Source organism: Muntiacus reevesi, chromosome 8 (genome assembly GCF_963930625.1).
Source record: "Muntiacus reevesi chromosome 8, mMunRee1.1, whole genome shotgun sequence".
Lineage (NCBI taxonomy): Eukaryota > Metazoa > Chordata > Mammalia > Artiodactyla > Cervidae > Muntiacus > Muntiacus reevesi.
In genome coordinates this window covers 48,418,100-48,437,761 of record NC_089256.1, presented here as the reverse complement: position 1 = coordinate 48,437,761, position 19,662 = coordinate 48,418,100, and the positions used below count along the sequence as shown (strand labels likewise).

The following is a 19,662-nucleotide window of genomic DNA, read 5'->3' as shown; positions in this document are numbered from 1 at the left end:
GTGACTTCTCGGCGGCTAACAAGTGTCTGCCTGACAGCGGGGGCCGACGAACGTTAATTGACACCCTCCGGTCCTAACCCTGTTTTTTTTTCTTTCTTTTTTTGCAAATCTTATGTTGGTCTGTATTGTGTTTACAGTTTTACGGTGTGCGAAAAGGTCAGACGGGTAGCTTGGGTCTACTAGACACTTTTTTTACTTGGTATCAAGAGCGAAAAAAATGTGCGCATGTACCTATCCGTATATTGGTTGCGCTACTAAAACCTGCGTGGTTAGTGGTAAGAACAGTCCTAAAGGCCTTTCCAGAATTAGGCTATAGGGCACACTTTGTCTCTCCAGACTTCGTGAAGCACTTTTTACAGTGCCAGGAAAGAACTACTTGTGTTGGAGACTAGATAAAGTTAGGAAATGAAAAAGTTAAAGCCCTTCCCAAGAGCTTGCATTAAAAACAGCTTTTTTTAAAAAAAAACAAATTATGATTGGTGTAGTTTGCATATAGAGTTTTACACAGTTGGGCATGGTGTGATTTTAAAAAGAGCGTTTCTTACTAATTTTACAAAGGGCAGTGATAAAGGCACCACACCACACAGTTTTGAAATTTCAACTATGTTAAATGTTGCTATAAATAAAATCCTATTCAGATTTTTAGATTTAAGAAATCTAAAAATATGTTTGCAGTTGTCCTTTGGGTGCAGGAAGAAGCCCTTGGTTTCTCAGTGCTTGTTTCTGGGCAGATTTTCAGTATTGTCAGCGTGATATGGGTGTAGAACCTTAACCTGAGTGAATAATTTGCTTGAGATTACCGGTCTGTTTGCAGCTGGGAATAGACTCTGGGTCTCTTATTCCCAGTCTGGTGACCTATCCAAGAATAGACTAAGGAAACTGGGTATTTGTCTGTTTGGTGGAAAATATGGCCGAGTTGATTTTATACTAAGTATTAAAGAGCCAGAAAGGGAATGTGTGAACGTTTAATCTCTGTAGCACTTAGATGTATGTCGTTTCTCCATTCTTTAAATACATAAAGGATTTGAGGATATTTGTGTTGCTTTTTATGGCATTTGTAGCATATTTACATTTGATTAAAACATAGATGCTTATTATATTTAACTGTGGGGGATGTGTTTTTCAAGTGGGTGTTCTCAGTGGTTGAAGAATAGTTGGTAACTTGATGTTTAGCCTCATAAATGCTAGGGAGAAGAGGAATTATGTTAATTTCATATTAAGTTCTGAGAAAAAATCTTCAGCAGTCTTTATTGAAGATGCTTACAAAGGTCCTGATGGAATACCTGTGAATTTTCTCCTCAGCTTTCTGTATTGCTATTTTCATTATAATTACTAGCTATGATTTGTTTTGTTCATTCCTAGTCTTTCCTTATACTTTTCCTCCTGTGTCACAGAAACAGCCTCTCTTCTTCCTGCTTCTCATCTCCAAAGGACCCTGCAAATTTTTAATCTTAATACAGCTCTCCATGAGAGATGGTTTTGGCAATGTCTGAAGACATTTTTGGTTGTCATGCTGGGGGATTCTGTTGGTATCTAGTGGGTAGATACTAAACATCCCACAATGCACATGATAACCCCCACAACAGTTATCCCAGTGCAGTGTCAGTAGAGTTGATGTTGAGAAGCCCTGATTTAATTATTGTGGATGATATTCTACTTATAATTTGTCATGTAAGTGGTATCTATATCACATCTGTTATAAATCTTTTCTTAGAGTTGTCATTAGAATGATCATGTGTCAGAGGTTATGAAGTATATTTTAGAGCACCAGTTAATAGGGTTTTGGAGCTGAAAGATTAACAAGTATAACTCTGAATATGTGTATAAGGAAACAGTTTCAGAGAGACTGTGACTTACCCAAGGTCCTACGGATACGGAGAGCTCAGGTCTTGTTATTTCTATTATAATTTAATTTTAATTTACTTAATTAAAATTAATTTTAATTATTACTGAGGGAAATGGTATTTTATAACTTTTGGTTGATAAGTTTAAATAATTAAAAATTTTAAATTGCATCCTGAGAATCTCAATATTCACTAAATCATTGTTACTTTTTCGTATTTCCACGTTGAATTCTTCAGCATGGTTTTGTTAACTGTTGTAAACTTTTCAGCATTGTCTTTTTTAAAAAAATTTGAAAAATTAAAACATGCCACATAAAATTTAAAAACAATTTGGAGTTAATTAGGATGTCATTGGCAATATTGCAGATGCAAACCCAACTAGATTTGTTAAAATGTCTTAGGGTGTCTTGAATTTAGACATCTGTTTTATGAGGATTACTATAATGGTCAGTTATTGTACTGATTGTAAATCTATTTTAGCAAGATTCTTTCAGTTAATTTTAGAAAAAGATACTGGAACTTTCATGTGAAATGCAGTTGGATGAAATCTAAATTGGATATTTAGATTTAAATTGGGTATTTTAAATTAAGTGCTGTATTGTTGGAGGAAGAAATATGAAGTTCTTTTTAAGTTAAAAAATGTTTTCTGTGGTGCTGCTTTTTAAAAATGAGAAAAACAAGTAGGACAGAAGACCAATATGAGCAAAGATTTTAAAAAATTGTTTTATTTAAGAAACACAAGAAATTTATTTTACAGAAAAATTTTAAATGTTTTTTAGCAAAAAGAATAAAATCACTAACTGGATTACACTACTGTTAATGTTTTGATATATGGCATCTTATATTTTTGTTAACTGTTTATTATGAAAAATTTAAAAAGATAAAAAAATGCAGCATTCTTATGAACTGCTGTATACCAGACTAGCCTCAACAGTTAGTCATTAATGGACAGTCTTAATTTCATCTGTGCTTATGTGCCCTGTCTCTCAACTCACATGATTTTTAAAAACATGTTAATTTGAAATAATTATAAACTCATAGGAGGTTTCAAATAGTGGAGTCCTGTGTATCCTTTACCCAGCTTCCCCTCAGTGGTGACATCTTATAAAGGACTAATAAGACATCGAAGTTAGGAAATTGACATTGGTATTAATACATTACTGTTATAGAAATTGCCAAACTTAATCAGTTCTCAGCATTTAAAAAAATTCAGTTATTTTGGATAATTGCTTTACAATGTTGTATTGGTTTCTGCCATACATCAGCATGAATCAGCCATAGATACACATATGTCCCCTCCCTCTTGAGCCTCCCTCCCACCCCATCTCACCCCTCTTGGTTGTCACAGAGCACCAGGTTGAACTCCCTGTGTTGTATAGCAAATTCCCACTGGCTGTCTTTTTTTTTTTTTTTTTAATTAGTTGGAGGCTAATTACTTCACAACATTTCAGTGGGTTTTGTCATACATTGATATGAATCAGCCATGGATTTACATGTATTCCCCATCCCGATCCACCCTCCCACCTCTCTCTCCACCCGATTCCTCTGGGTCTTCCCAGTGCACCAGGCCCGAGCACTTGTCTCATGCATCCCACCTGGGCTGGTGATCTGTTTCACCATAGATAATATACATACTGTTCTTTCGAAACATCCCACCCTCACCTTCTCCCACAGAGTTCAAAAGTCTGTTCTGTACTTCTGTGTCTCTTTCTATTTTGCATATAGGGTTATCGTTACCATCTTTCTAAATTCCATATATATGTGTTAGTATGCTGTAGTGTTCTTTATCTTTCTGGCTTACTTCACTCTGTATAATGGACTCCAGTTTCATCCATCTCATTAGAACTGCTTCAAACGAATTCTTTTTAACGGCTGAGTAATCTTCCATGGTGTATATGTACCACAGCTTCCTTATCCCGTCTGCTGATGGGCATCTAGGTTGCTTCCATGTCCTGGCTATTGTAAACAGCGCTGCGATGAACATTGGGGTGCATGTGTCTCTTTCAGATCTGGTTTCCTCAGTGTGTATGCCCAGAAGTGGTATTGCTGGGTCATATGGCAGTTCTATTTCCAGTTTTTTAAGGAATCGCCACACTGTTTTCCATAGCGCTGTATTAGTTTGCATTCCCACCAACAGTGTAAGAGGGTTCCCTTTTCTCCACACCCTCTCCAGCATTTATTGCTTGTAGACTTTTGGATAGCAGCCATCCTGACTGGCGTGTAATGGTACCTCATTGTGGTTTTAATTTGCATTTCTCTGATAATGAGTGATGTTGAGCATCTTTTCATGTGTTTGTTAGCCATCTGTATGTCTTCTTTGGAGAAATGTCTGTTTAGTTCTTTGGCCCATTTTTTGATTGGGTCATTTATTTTTCTGGAATTGAGCTGCAGGAGTTGCTTGTATATTTTTGAGATTAATCCTTTGTCTGTTTCTTCATTTGCTATTATTTTCTCCCAATCTGAGGGCTGTCTTTTCACCTTACTTATAGTTTCCTTTGTTGTGCAAAAGCTTTTAAGTTTCATTAGGTCCCATTTGTTTAGTTATGCTTTTATTTCCAATGTTCTGGAAGGTGGGTCATAGAGGATCCTGCTGTGATTTATGTCGGAGAGTGTTTTGCCTATGTTCTTCTCTAGGAGTTTTATAGTTTCTGGTCTTGCATTTAGATCTTTAATCCATTTTGAGTTTATTTTTGTGTATGGTGTTAGAAAGTGTTCTAGTTTCATTCTTTTACAAGTGGTTGACCAGTTTTCCCAGCACCACTTGTTAAAGAGGTTGTCTTTTTTTCATTGTATATCCTTGCCTCCTTTGTCAAAGATAAGGTGTCCATAGGTTCGTGGATTTATCTCTGGGCTTTCTATTTTGTTCCATTGATCTGTATTTCTGTCTTTGTGCCAGTACCATACTGTCTTGATGACTGTGGCTTTGTAGTAGAGTCTGAAGTCAGGCAGGTTGATTCCTCCAGTTCCATTCTTATTTCTCAAGATTACTTTGGCTATTCGAGGTTTTTTGTATTTCCATACAAATTGTGAAATTATTTGTTCTAGTTCTGTGAAAAATACCGTTGGTAGCTTGATAGGGATTGCATTGAATCTATAGATTGCTTTGGGTAGAATAGCCATTTTGACAATATTGATTCTTCCAATCCATGAACACAGTATGTTTCTCCATCTATTTGTGTCCTCTTTGATTTCTTTCATCAGTGTTTTATGGTTTTCTATGTATAGGTCTTTTGTTTAAAGAGGTAGATATACTCCTAAGTATTTTATTCTTTTTGTTGCAATGGTGAATGGTATTGTTTCCTTAATTTCTCTGTTTTTTCATTGTTAGTGTATAGGAATGCAAGGGATTTCTGTGTGTTAATTTTATATCCTGCAACTTTACTATATTCATTGATTAGCTCTAGTAATTTTCTGGAAGAGTCTTTAGGGTTTTCTATGTGGAGGATCATGTCATCTGCAAACAGTGAGTGTTTCACTTCTTCTTTTCCTATCTGGATTCCTTTTACTTCTTTTTCTGCTCTGATTGCTGTGGCCAAAACTTCCAACACTATGTTGAATAGTAGTGGTGAGAGTGGGCACCCTTGTCTTGTTCCTGATTTCAGGGGAAATGCTTTCAATTTTTCACCATTGAGGGTGATGCTTGCTGTGGGTTTGTCATATATAGCTTTTATTATGTTGAAGTATGTTCCTTCTATTCCTGCTTTCTGGAGAGTTTTAATCATAAATGAGTGTTGAATTTTGTCAAAGGCTTTCTCTACATCTATTGAGATAATCATATGGTTTTTATCTTTCAATTTGTTAATGTGGTGTATTACATTGATTGATTTGTGGATATTAAAGAATCCTTGCATTCCTGGGATAAAGCCCACTTGGTCATGGTGTATGATTTTTTAAATATGTTGTTGGATTCTGTTTGCTAGAATTTTGTTAAGGATTTTTGCATCTATGTTCATCAGTGATATTGGCCTGTAGTTTTCTTTTTTTGTGGCATCTTTGTCTGGTTTTGGAATTAGGGTGATGGTGGCCTCATAGAATGAGTTTGGAAGTTTACCTTCTTCTGCAGTTTTCTGGAAGAGTTTGAGTAAGATAGGTGTTAGCTCTTCTCTAAATTTTTGGTAGAATTCAGCTGTGAAGCCATCTGGTCCTGGGCTTTTGTTTGCTGGAAGATTTTTTGATTACAGTTTCGATTTCCTTGCCTGTGATGGGTCTGTTAAGATCTTCTATTTCTTTCTGGTTCAGTTTTGGAAAGTTGTACTTTTCTAAGAATTTGTCCATTTCATCCAAGTTGTCCATTTTATTGGCATAGAGCTGCTGGTAGTAGTCTCTTATGATCCTTTGTATTTCAGTGTTGTCTGTTGTGATCTCTCCATTTTCATTTCTAATTTTGTTAACTTGGTTCTTTCTTTGTTTCTTAATGAGTCTTGCTAATGGTTTGTCAATTTTGTTTATTTTTTCAAAAAACCAGCTTTTAGCTTTGTTGATTTTTGCTATGGTCTCTTTAGTTTCTTTTGCATTTATTTCTGCCCTAATTTTTAAGATTTCTTTCCTTCGGCTAACTCTGGGGTTCTTCATTTCTTCCTTCTCTAATCGCTTTAGGTGTAGAGTAAGGTTATTTATTTGACTTTTTCACCATTTTTTAATCTTGATTTGTTTGTGGATTTATAGTTCTTTGTGATTTTCTCCTGTATATAACTTCATGAAGCTATCACAGCAGTGAAGTTACAGAACTGTTCCATTACCACAAAGAAAATCCCTCTTGCTACCCTTTATATTGGCATCCTACCCCAAAACCCCTCCCTGTCCCCTGGTGACCTGTCTTCTATCTCTGTAGTTTTGTCATGTCAAGAATGGTTTCTAATGATATATTAATGCGTTGTTTAACTGTTGATCTGTTGAAGGACTTTTGATAGTCAGTGTTTTGCTATTAATGATAAAGTGATTACGTACATTCATGTACAGGTTTTTTTTAAGACTGAGGCATGCAGAATATTAGTTCCCTGACCTGGGAGTAAGCCTTTGCCCCTGCATTGGGAGCATGGAGTCTTAACTGCTGGATCACTGAGGAAGTCCTATTATATATAGGATTTTATTTGCATACAGTAATCTGAGATAAATGCCCAAGAGTGAGCTTCCTAGGTTGAATTGGAAAGGATGTGGCTCAGTGATTAAAGAATTTGCCTGCAATGCAGGAGACACAAGAGATGATGGTTCAATCCCTGGGTTGAGTGCCGAGGAGAAGAAGTGGCAACCTTCCAGTATTTGCCTGGGAAATCCCATGGACCGAGATACATAGGATCCCATGGTGGGTTATAGCCCATGGGGTTGCAAAGAGTCGGACACAACTGATTGAGCATGCATACACTTGGATGCACACATGTTTAGTTTTATAAGAAATTTCCAAACTGTTTTTCAGTGTGGTGTACCATATTACATTACATGTTACTTTCCTGTCAGCAATGTATGAGACATTTTCTGCATCCTTGTCAGCATTCGTTAGTAATATTTTTTATTTTAGCTGTTTTAATGGGTGTATAGTGATATTTTACTGTAGATTTAATTTGCATTCCCTAATGGATAATGATATTAAACATCTTTGTATGTACTTATTTGTTGTCTGTTCATATCTTTTACTCATTTTTTAATCTCTTTTTTTTTCTTTTTTTTTTTTTACATTTTTGAGCTTAAAGAGTTCTTTGTATATTCCAAATATAAGACCTTTGTCAGATATATGATTTGCAGAGATTTCTACTTCTTGAGAGGTCTTTCACAGGTCACATTTTCAGGGGCGAAAAAAATTTATTGAAGTATAGTTGTGTTACAATGTTGTGTTAATTTCTGCTGTATCGCAAAGTGACTCAGTTATATATTCTTTTTCATATTCTTTTCCATTATGGTTTTTCATAGGATATTGAATATCCCTGTGCTAGACAGTAGGACTTTATCTTGTTTATCCTTTCTATATATACACTGGTTGTTAGTAGCTCAGTCATGTCTGAGTCTTTGTGATCCCATGTAGCTTGCCAGGCTTCTCTGTCCATGAATTTTCCAAGCAAGAATACTGAAGTGGGTAGCCATTTCCTTCTCCAGGGAATCTTCCTGACCCAGGGATTGTACCTGAGTCTCCCACATTGCAGGCAGATTCTTTACTATCTTGAGCCACCAGGGAAGCCCATATACTGGCTTGCATCTGCTAATCCAAAACTCCTAATCCATCACTCGCCCACCTTCAGCCTCCCCTTGGCACCCGCAAGTCTTTTCTCTACGTCTGTGAGTGGGTCTGCTTCTGTTAATTTGATCTGTTCATTTGTGTTGTATTTTAGATTCCACATGTAAGTGATGTTATGTGGTATTTGTCTTTCTCTCTCTGACTTAATACAATAATCTCTAGGTTCATTCACGTTACTGTAGTTGGTGTTATTTCATTCCTTTTTTATGACTGAGTAGTATTCCATTGTGTAACTATGGACTTCCCTGGTAGCTCAGCTGGTAAAGAATCCACCAACAATTCAGAAGGCCTGGGTTCGATCCCTGGGTTGGGAAGATTGACTGGAGAAGGGATAGTTACCCACTCCAGTATTCTGGCCTGAAGAATTCTATGGGCTGTTTAGTCCATGGAGTGGCAAAGAATTGGACACGACTTGGTGACTTTCACTTTCACTTTTCATCCATGTTATTGCAGATGGTGTTATTTCACTCTTTTTTAATGGCCAAGTAGTATTCCATCTATACCACATCTTCTTTATCCATTCATTGGTTGATGGACATTTAAATTGCTTCGATGTCTTGGCTGTTGTATGTAGTGCTGCTATGAACATAAGGGTGCATGTAATCTTTTCAAATTATAATTTTAACTGGATACATACTCAGAGGTGGTATTGTTGGATCATATGGCGACTCTGTTTTTCTTTGAGGAAGCTCCATACTGTTTTGTTGAGGTTTGTTTTATGGCCCAGGATATAAATGTCTTTGTGAATATTCCATGGATGTTTGAAAAGAAATTCTGCTGTTGTTGGGTGGACTGTTCTATGTATATCAAGCTGACCCTGTGGGTTAGTTGTGTTATTAATATAGCCTGTTTGATGAAAAATGGACAAACAAACCATACTAGCTTTTCCATTCTTTTTACTTTCAATATATGTTACTGAATTTCTTGTTAGTAGCACATAGTGGGCCATTTCAGAAATACATTCTTCCAGTCTTTATTGATTTGTCTGTTTAGACCATCAACATTTAAGGTAATTACTGGTAGATATTAACACTTAAATCTGCCTTTTTATTATTATTATTATTTTGTTATTTTTCCCTGGTTTTTTTTTTTTTAATTAAAAAAAATTTTTTTCCCCCTGGTTTTTTGTTTGTTTCTCTTTTCTTTCATCGTGCAGATTACTAAAACATTTTTTAAGATTCTGTCTTTCATAAATTATAAAATATTTATTTATAGTTTTGAGTCTGTTTTGGTATAGATTTTGTAGTGGCTGTTGTAGTTATTACTAGTGTATATGTGACTTACAGCAGTCTCCTGGTATCAGCATTTTACTGCTTCAGTTGTCATGTGGAAACTTCACTTCTCATTTGCCTTTTTTTACCATCTTGATGTAATGATGTAATTGTTGTAAGTATCAGTATAAATTTTGTTTCCGTCATTAAGTATGATCTAGAAAACTAAGATGCAGCCGAAGATGGAGAAGCTCTATATGATCAGCAAAAACAAGACCTGGAGCTGACTGTGGCTCAGATCATCAACTTCTTATTGCAAAATTCAGGCTCAAATTGAAGAAAGTAGGGAAAGCCACTAGGCCATTCAGTTATGACCTCGATCAAATCCCTTATGATTATACGTGCAGTGGAAGTGACAAATAGATTCAAGGGACTAGATCTGGTAGACAGAGTGCCTGATGGAGATTTCTAACATTGTAAAGGAGGTGGTGACCAAAACCATCTGCAAGAAGAAATGCAAGAAGGCAAAGTGGTTGTCTGAGCAGGCCCTACAAATAGCTGAGAGAAGAGAAACGAAAGGTAAAGGAGAACGGGAAAGATATACACAACTGAATGCTGAATTCCTGAGAATAGCAAGGAGAGATAAGACAGCCTTCTTAAGTGAACAATGCAGAGAAATAGAGGAAAACAATAGAATGGAAGAGACTAGAGATCTCTTTAAGAATATTGGCGATACCATGGGATCATTTCATGCAAAAAGATAGGCATAATAAAGGACAAAAATGGCAAGGACCTAACAGAAACAGAAGAGATTAAGACAAGATGACAAGAATACACAGAAGAAGTGTGCAAAAAGCTTAATGACCCAGAAAACCATGATGGTATGGTCACTCACCTAAGAGTCCTGGAGTGTAGTCCTTAGGAAGCATTACTATAAGCAAAACTAGTGGAGATGATGAAATTCCAGCTGAACTATGTCAGATCCTAAAAGATAATGCTGTTAAAATGTTGCACTCAATATGTCAGCAAATTTGGAAAACTCAGCAGTGGCCAGAGGACTGGAAAAGGTCAGTTTACATTCCAATCGCGAAGGACTGTGCTAAAGAATGTTCAAATTACTGTACAGTTGCACTCATTTTACATGCTAGCAAGATTATGCACAAAACCCTTCAAGCTAGGCTTCAGCAGTACACAAGCCAAGAACTTCCAGATGTACAAGCTGGATTTAGAAAAGGCAGAGGAACCAGAGATCGAATTGCTAACATCTGCTGGATCATAGAAAAAGCAAACAAATTCCAAAAAAAAAAATCTACTTCTGTCTCATTGACTATGTTAAAACCTTTGATTGCGTGGATTACAACAAACTGTGGAATATTTTTAAAGAGATTGAAATATCAGACCACCTTACCTGTCTCCTTAGAAACCTGAATGGAGGACAGGAAGCAACAGAACTGGACATGGAACAGCTGACAGGTTCAATATTGAGAAAGGAGTGCATCAAGGCAGTGTATTGTCACCTTGCTCATTTAACTTACATGCAGAGTAGATCATATGAAATGCCGGACTGGATGACTTACAAGCTGAAGTCAAGATTGCTGGGACAAATATAAAAAACCTCAGATATGCAGATGATACCACTTTAATGGCAGAAAGTGAAGAAGAACTAAAGAGCCTTTTGATGTAAGTGAAAGAGGAGAGTGAAAAAGATGGGTTAAACTCAACACTCAAAAAATGAAGATCATGGCATCTGGTCCCATCACTTCATGGAAAATAGATAGGGAAAAAGTGGAAACATTTTTCTTGGGCTCCAAAATCAGTATGGATGGTGACTGCAGCCATGAAATTGAAAGATCCTTGCTCCTTGGAAAAATAGCCATGACAAACCTAGACAGTGTATTAAAAAGCAGAGACACCACTTTACTGACAAAGGTCCATATAGTTAAAGCTATGGTTTTTCCAGTAGTATTGTATGAATGGCAAGTTGGACCATAAAGAAGGCTGAGAGCCAGAGAATTGATGCTTTTGAACTGTGGTGTTGGAGAAAACTTGAGAGTCCCTTGGACTGCAAGGAGATCAAACCAGTTTATCCTAAAGGAAATCAGTGCTGAATATTCATTGGAAGGATTGATGCTGAAGCTGAAGCTCCAATATTTTGGCCTCCTTATGTGAAAAGCAGACTCACTGGAAAAACCCCTACTGCTGGGAAAGATGGAGGGAGGGAGGAGAAAGGTGTGACAGAAGATGAGATGGTTGGATGGCATCACTGACTCAATGGACTTGAGTTTGAGCAAACTCTGGGAGATACTGAAGGACAGGGAAGCTTGGTGTGCTGTATGCAGTTCATGGGGTTGCAGAGAGGACGTGACTTAGTGACTGAACAACAACAGAAAATTAATGTGTGGAAAAGATAATGTGTTCTGTGTACCTATATTTCTGTTTTTCTTGTTCAGAAAATTTTCTTCAGCCAGGGTTTGGGTTGCTAGTGACGGATTCTTTTAGTTTTTCTTCTCTTGAAAATGCATTAAAATTTTTTCCATTTACTCCTTGCTGTGGTCTGAATGAATTTCTCTAAAATGTAAATGTTGAAATCCTAATGCTCAGCATGATAGTATTGGGAATTAGGTCCTTTGGGATATTTTTAGGTCATGGGGGAGAGCCCATGAGTGGGATTAGGGCTGTTACAAAAGAGGCCCCCAAGAGAGCTCACTTGCACCTTTTTTGCTATGTAATAATACAGTGAGAAGTCTGTGACCTGGAAGAGGACCCTCACCTTAACCATGTTGGCACCCTAATCTTTGGATTTCCAGGCCCAGAACTGTATATTGTCACCCTGCTTATTTAACTTATATGCAGAGTACATCAAGAGAAACGTTGGGCTGGAAGAAGCACAAGCTGGAATCAAGATTGCCAGGAGAAATATCAATAACCTCAGATATGCAGATGACACCACCCTTATGGCAGAAAGTGAAGAGGAACTAAAAGGCCTCTTGGTGAAAGTGAAAGAGGAGAGTGAAAACGTTGGCTTAAAACTCAACATTCAGAAAACTAAGATCATGGCATCCGGTCCCATCACTTCATGGCAGATAGATGGGGAAATAGTGGAAACATTGGCTGACTTTATTTTTCTGGGCTCCAGAATCACTGCAGATGGTGATTGCAGCCATGAAATTAAAAGACGCTTATTCCTTGGAAGGAAAGTTATGACCAACCTAGACAGCATATTAAAAAGCAGAGACATTACTTTGCCAACAGAGGTCCGTCTGGTCAAGGCTATGGTTTTTCCAGTAGTCATGTATGGATGTGAGAGTTGGACTATAAAGAAAGCTGAGTGCCGAAGAATTGATGCTTTTGAACTGTGGTGTTGGAGAAGACTCTTGAGAGTCCCTTGGACTGCAAGGAGATCCAACCAGTCCATCCTAAAGGAGATCAGTCCTGGGTGTTCATTGGAAGGACCGATGTTGAAGCTGAAACTCCAATACTTTGGCCACCTGATGTGAAGAGCTGACTCATTTGGAAAGACGCTGATGCTGGAAAAGATTGAGGGTAGGAGGAGAAGGGGACGACAGAGGATGAGATGGTTGGATGGCATCATCGACTAGATGATGGGTTTGGATGGACTCTGGGAGTTGGTGATGGACAGGGAGGCATGGCTTGCTGCGGTTCACGGGGTCGCAAAGAGTCGGACACGACTGAGCAACTGAACTGAACTGAACATCCCACTTAGATTTCGTGTACAGGTCTTTGCCTGCTTTTATAGGCTTTGGTTTTAATGGCAGTTTAACTTTCAGAGCCTTTGTGGTTGGCTTGGTTTATCTGATGCTGTCTGGACTCCCACTGGTCCTTGCTGATTTTATCTTAGAGAATAGAAGACATTTCCTCTTATCAGGTTTCTGGGTGTCTCCAGATGGGAGAGGATTGTGGTGGGGTCCTCCTGCTTGTACCCACCCCAAACCCCTAGTTCTTCCCTGATCTTGTATTTCTGGGTACGTTTTGAGTTTGGCTCAACTGAGTTGTTTGTGCTGGGCTGGGTTCGTAAGTTTTGACCACTTGCCTCTGCATCTCAAGGTGGGAAAAAAGAGTTTCAGATGATACAGGGAAGGAAGAGTTGCTTCTTCTGGCTGGTCTTTGTTGTTGGCTGAGCTTCCAGTTGCCCTCACTTGATATTGCAGAGAGACTCCTGTTTAGTTTGGGGGAGGAGTATGATTATCTGGTCTACTTTCTGTTGCTGAATTAGTTTAGTGGTTGGGAAATGCCAGTCTGGGTTGCTTTCTTCTCCTGGATGTGGGGATGTAAAGCACCATGATGCCTATTTTGTTTCTCTGGTCCTAGACTCCCAAACTAGTTAGCTGCCTTCTTTCCAGTTCTCATAGTTTTCTTTTGGTTGTCTCTTTCTGTTATTCCCATGGTTCATACTTGTGCTTAACGTGGAGGGGTAGGGAAAAAGAGAGCTATGCCATCTAGACTGGAAGTTCAAATTCCTTACTTTTTGTGAACATGCATCATCTCCACCCAGCAGGTTATTTCAGCTTTGAAAATAATGGTTTATGGCCATGTGCTTTGTGAACTTTTGAGCACAGTATAAATGTTTGCTTCAATTATAAACCATGGTATTGGACCCTAAAGAAATTTTTGGAACACCAGTAATAATCAGTTCAAGAGGGTGCCAGAATAGATGCTTGCTATTTTACTAGGCATGTATCATGTAAACAAATTTTGTAATATAGTTAATTAAAATGAAACTGCGAATTCTGGGTAAAGATGTGTTAGATTATTTGTATTTAAAGTATTTAATAATTTCAGTACTAGATTGTTGTTGTTCAGTCACTAAGTAGTGTCCGACTTTTTGTGATCCCATGAACTGCTTCATGCCAGGCCTCCCTGTACTTCACTGTCTCCCTGAGTTTGCTCAAACTCATCTTCATTGAGTTAGTGATGCCATCCAGCCTTCTCATCTTCTGTCATCCCCCTTCTCCTCCTGCTCTCAAAATCTTTCCCAGCATCAGGATCTTTTCCAGTGAGTCGGCTCTTCGCATCAGGTGGCCACAGTATTGGATCTTCAGTTTGAGCCACAGTCCTTCCAATATTCAGAGTTGATTTCCTTTAGGATTGACTGGTTTGATCTCCTTGCTGTCCAAGGGACTCTCAAGAGTCTTCTCCAGCACCACAGATCGAAAGCATCTGTAATACATACAGGTTTTTTTTTTAATATTAGTAAAATTTTAAAAAACAATACTGAAAGTGTTGTATTATGCAGACAGGTTAATCTGTTTCTAAGTCATTAGTTGAAAAGGAAAGATAAGATAAAAGGTCCTGCTTTTTACATTCCATGATTTTCTAATTGAGAATAAATAGGCCCAAAATAACAAATGTCTATTCTCTGTTAGTAGAAGAAGCCAGTGTTTCTAAAGGATGAATTAACTTGTGAAATATACTATTGCTATTTATTCATTTGGCCACCCTACTCAGCATGTGGGATCTTTGTTCCCTACCATATGTTGAACCCATGGTACCTGCGATAGAAGCATAGAGTCTTAACTACTGGACTACTAGGGAATTCCCAACTATTACTGCTTTAAAAAAAAAATCTCACTAACATATGGAAACAGTGGCTGACTTTATTTTGGGGGGCTCCAAAATCACTGCAGATGGTGATTACAGCCATGAAATTAAAAGACGCTTATTCCTTGGAAGGAAAGTTGTGACCAACCTAGACAGCATATTAAAAAGCAGAGACATTACTTTGCCAAAAAAGGTCCATCTGGTCAAGGCTGTGGTTTTTCCAGTGGTCATGTATGGATGTGAGAGTTGGACTATAAAGAAAGCTGAGTGCCGAAGAATTGATGCTTTTGAACTGTGGTGTTGGAGAAGACTCTTGAGAGTCCCTTGGACTGCAAGGAGATCCAACCAGTCCATCCTAAAGGAGAGGAGTCCAGGGTGTTTATTGGAAGGACTGATGTTGAAGCTGAAACTACAATACTTTCGCCACCTGATGCAAAGAGCTGAGTCGTTTGAAAAGACCCTGATGCTGGGAAAGATTGAGGGCAGGAGGAGAAGGGGACAACAGAGGATGAGATGGTTGGATGGCATCACCAACTCAATGGACATGAGTTTGGGTGAACTCTGGGAGTTGGTGATAGACAGGGAGGCCTGGCATCCTGTGGTTCATGGGGTCGCAGGGAGATGGACATGATTGAGCGACTGAACTGAATTGAACATACTTTGTGAATTGTGTTGTTACTGTAGTTATAGAGGAATAATTGGGCTCCATTGCAGCCACTTGTTGAGGTATTCTCAGATTGACCTTAATGGCAGAGCTTAGATTTTTAATCAGGTTAGAAACCATTTCTTTTATGTGTGAGCACACCTCTACATTGGGTCTAGTGTCTTATGGAATTCTAGACGTATGTTCTAGATAGAGGAGATAAAAAGGAGTGATTCTAGTATTGAATAAGATAAAATTATCAACAGATGAACTGACTTTTTAATGGACCATTTATGTTTTTAAATGAAAATATTTGATTATATTTCATATTTGAAGTAATAATTCTAGTTCCCTTGTGTTACTTTTGGGTTTTAATAGTATTTTAACATTTTTATTAATAAAGAATTGACACTTTAAATAGCTGAACTTATTTTCAAATGGGTATTTCTGTAATGTCTTCTAAATTATTAGAGTATCTCCTAAATTATTAGAGTATAATAATTTTTATAAAAATCAGGTGAACTTAATTTTTTGTTTCTTTACATGGTAACCATTATTGAAGCAGAAGAGATTAAGAAGAGGCGACACGAATACACAGAGGAACTATTAAAAAAAAAGTCTTGAATGAAGTCACTCAGTCGTGTCCGACTCTTTGCGACCACATGGACTGTAGCCTACAGTGTTCCTCCGTCCATGGGATTTTCCAGGCAAGAGTACTGGAGTGGGTTGCCATTTCCTTCTCCAGAGGATCTTCCCAACCCAGGGATCGAACCCTAGTTTCCCTCTTTGTAGGCAGACGCTTTACCGTCTGAGCCACCAGGGAAAGTCTTAGTGACCTGGAAAGCCACGATGGTGTGGTCACTGACCTAGACCCAAACATCCTGGAGTGTGAAGTCAAGTGGTCCTTAGGAAGGATTGCTGCAAACAAAGCTAGTGGAGGTGATGGAATTCCAGATGAACTATTTAAAAATCCTAATAGATAATGCTGTTAATGTGCTGCACTCAGTATGTCATCAAATTTGGAAAACTTGGCAGTGGCCTCAGAAAAAGATCAGTTTTCATTCCAGTCCCAAAGAAGGACAATGCTAAAGAATGTTCAAACTACTGTATAGTTGAGCTCCTTTAACATGCTAGCAATGTTATTCAGCTAGTAATGCTGAAAATCCTTCAAATTAGGTAGGTTTCAGCAGTATGTGAACTGAGAACTTCCAAATGTACAAGCTAGATTTAGAAAAGGCAGAGAAACCAGAGATCAAATTGGCATCTGTTGCATCATAGAAAAGGCAAGGGAATTTGAGAAAAACATCTACTTTGCTTCATTGACTATGCTAAAGCCTTTGGTTTTGTGGATCACAACAAACTGGAAAATTCTTAAAGATATTGAACTATCAGACCACCTTACCTGTCTTCTGGGAAACTTGTATGCAGGACAAGAAGCAACGGTTAGAACTGGACATGGAAAAATGGACTGGTTCATAGTTGAGAAAGGAGTTCATTATGGCTGTATATTGTCACCCCTCTTATTTAACTCATATGCAGAGTACATCATGTGAAATGCCGGGCTGGCTGAATCTCAAACTAGAATCAAAATTGCTGGGAGAATCAACAACCACAAATTTGCAGATGATACCACTGTAATGGCAGAAAGTGAAGAGGAACTAAAGCACCTCTTGATGAGGGTGAAAGAAGAGAGTGAAAAAGCTGGATTAAAACTCAGCATTCAAAAAATGATCATAGCATCCTGTCCCATCACTTCATGGCAAATAGAAGGGGGAAAAAGTGGAAATAGTGACAGATTTTATTTTCTTGGGCTGCAAAATCACTGTTAATGGTGACTGCAGCCATGAAATTAAAAGATGCTTGCTCCTTGAAAGCTGTGACAAATGTAGACAGTGAATTACAAGCAGAGCCATCTCTTTGCCAACAAAGATCTGTATAGTGAAAGCTATGTTTTTTTCCAGTAGTTGTGTATGGATATAAGAGGTGGACCATAAAAAATGGTTGAGTGCTGAAGAATTGATGCTTTCAAATTGTGGTGCTGGAGAAGACTCATGATGAGTCCCTTGGATAGCAAGGAGATCAAACTACTCAATCCTTAAGGAAATCAGCCTTGAATATTCATTCGAAGGAATGATGCTGAAGCTCCAATGCATTGGCCACCTGATGCAAAAAGCTGACTCATTTGAAAATATACTGATGCAGGCAAGAGGTGAAGGGGGCGATAGAGGATGAGATGATTTGATGTCATCATTGACGCAACGGACAGGAGTTTGTGCAAACTCTGGAGATAGTGAAAGACAGGGAATCCTGGCGTGATGCAGTCTGTGGGGTTGCAAAGAATCGGACACGACTTAGCGACGGAACAACAACAATGACTATCATTACTGTAGATAGCATTTTAATTTCAGATTTTATTTTCGCTGATCTTATCCTTACTTCAAAGATATTTATTTTTTTTTGACTCCCAGAATATTGTTAAGAGTAACATTAAATATATTTTAATTGGGAATGACCTCTCCTATTGTGCTATGTTAAAGTAAACATTTATTTGGGTGTAGGAGATCTGGTTGAATTCTTTGCCATGATAGTTAAGTGCTGTGTAAGCATGGGTTCTTAATGTCTTCAACCTCAGTTTCATGATCTTTTTTTTTTTATTTTTAATTGAAGGAAAATTTCTTCTCAGTGTTGGGTTGGTTTCTGCTGTACACTGCCAATCAGCTATATTTATACATATCTTATCTCTCTTTTGAGCCTGCCTCTCTTCCTCTCTCCCCATTCCATTCCTCAAAGTCATCACAAATTTGGAAGCCAAGCTGGGCTTCCTGTATTATCTAGCAACTTCTCACCAGCTATCCATTTTACACATGGTAGTGTGTGTATGTTAATTCTACTTTCTCCATTTGTCCCTCTTTTTTCTTCCCCCACTGTGTCCACAAGTCTGCTCTCCAAATCTGTGTTTCCATTCCTTCCCTGCAATAGATTAATGAATACTGTTTTCTAGGTTACATATTTATGTGTTAATATACGGTATTTGTTTTTCAGTTTCCGACTTACTTTACTTTGTATAACAGTTTTTAGGTTCATCTACCTCTCTAGAATTGACTCAAACCTTTTCTTTTTTATGACTGAGTAATATTCCATTGTGTATATGTACCACATCTTCTTTATCCATTCATCTGCCAATGGGCTTCTAGGTTGCTTCCATATCCTGGCTATTATAAATAGGGCTGCTGTGAACATTGGGGTACACGTGTCTTTTTCAGTTGTGGTCTTCTCAGTGTGTATGCCCAGTAGTGGGAGTTATATGGTAGTTTTATTCCTGAGTTTTAAAGTAATCTCCATACTGTTCTCCATAGTGACTATATCAGCTTACATTTCCACTAATGAAACAACTGACAGAAGATTTATTTCCAAAGTATATAAGCAGCTCATACAGCTCAATATCCGAAAAACAAAGAGCCCAGTCAAAAAACAGGCAGAAAACCTAAACACACACTTCTCCAAAGAAAACTTACAGATGGCCAATAAACACATTAAAAGATGCTCAACATCACTAATTATTAGGGAAATGCAAATCAAAACTACAGTGAGGTATCTGTCACTTCACACCAGTCAGAATGACCAACATCAAAAATATACAAACAGTACATGCTGGAGAGAATATAGAGAAAAGAGAACCCTCTTGTACTGTTGGTGGGAATGTAAATTGATTCAGTTTCATCATATGTAGAATGGAGACAAACAATAGTCCCTTCCCAGGTAATTGTGTGTGTAGGATTTTCTTTCTTAACCAAGTGGATTGACTACATTGATTGTGAAATTTTTAAGATTTTGGCTTAATTTTTGGTGAAAGTAGAAATGGAAAATCATTCTAGAAAGACTTGGTTAGGGTAGTTTCTGGGATAGTAGGTTTGAACTTGGGGGGTTTCCTTTCCTCAGGATAGATCTGGTCATGAAAAGTACACTGAGGTCTAGTAAATGAATTTTTCAAAGCAGGTAGTGTAAATTAAAAGAACACATATGTCTACTTTGTTACTGAGTTGAAATTCTAAATGTATTCATAGAAATCTCTTGCCTGAAACAAAGTTTTTTCCTTTACTTTTTTTTTAAACACTGTTCAGAAAGTATCATTAAATCATAAAACTAAGGACTAATGTAAAAGAAGAATTTGACTGAATA

The 19,662-nt window shown here is 37.8% G+C and overlaps 1 protein-coding gene across 5 annotated transcripts in view; it reads left to right on the top strand.

The window, feature by feature from the left end:
* ZNF148 (zinc finger protein 148) overlaps positions 1 to 19,662 on the top strand; it is a 146,107-nt gene that overhangs the window by 15,289 nt on the left and 111,156 nt on the right. The window lies entirely within an intron of this gene.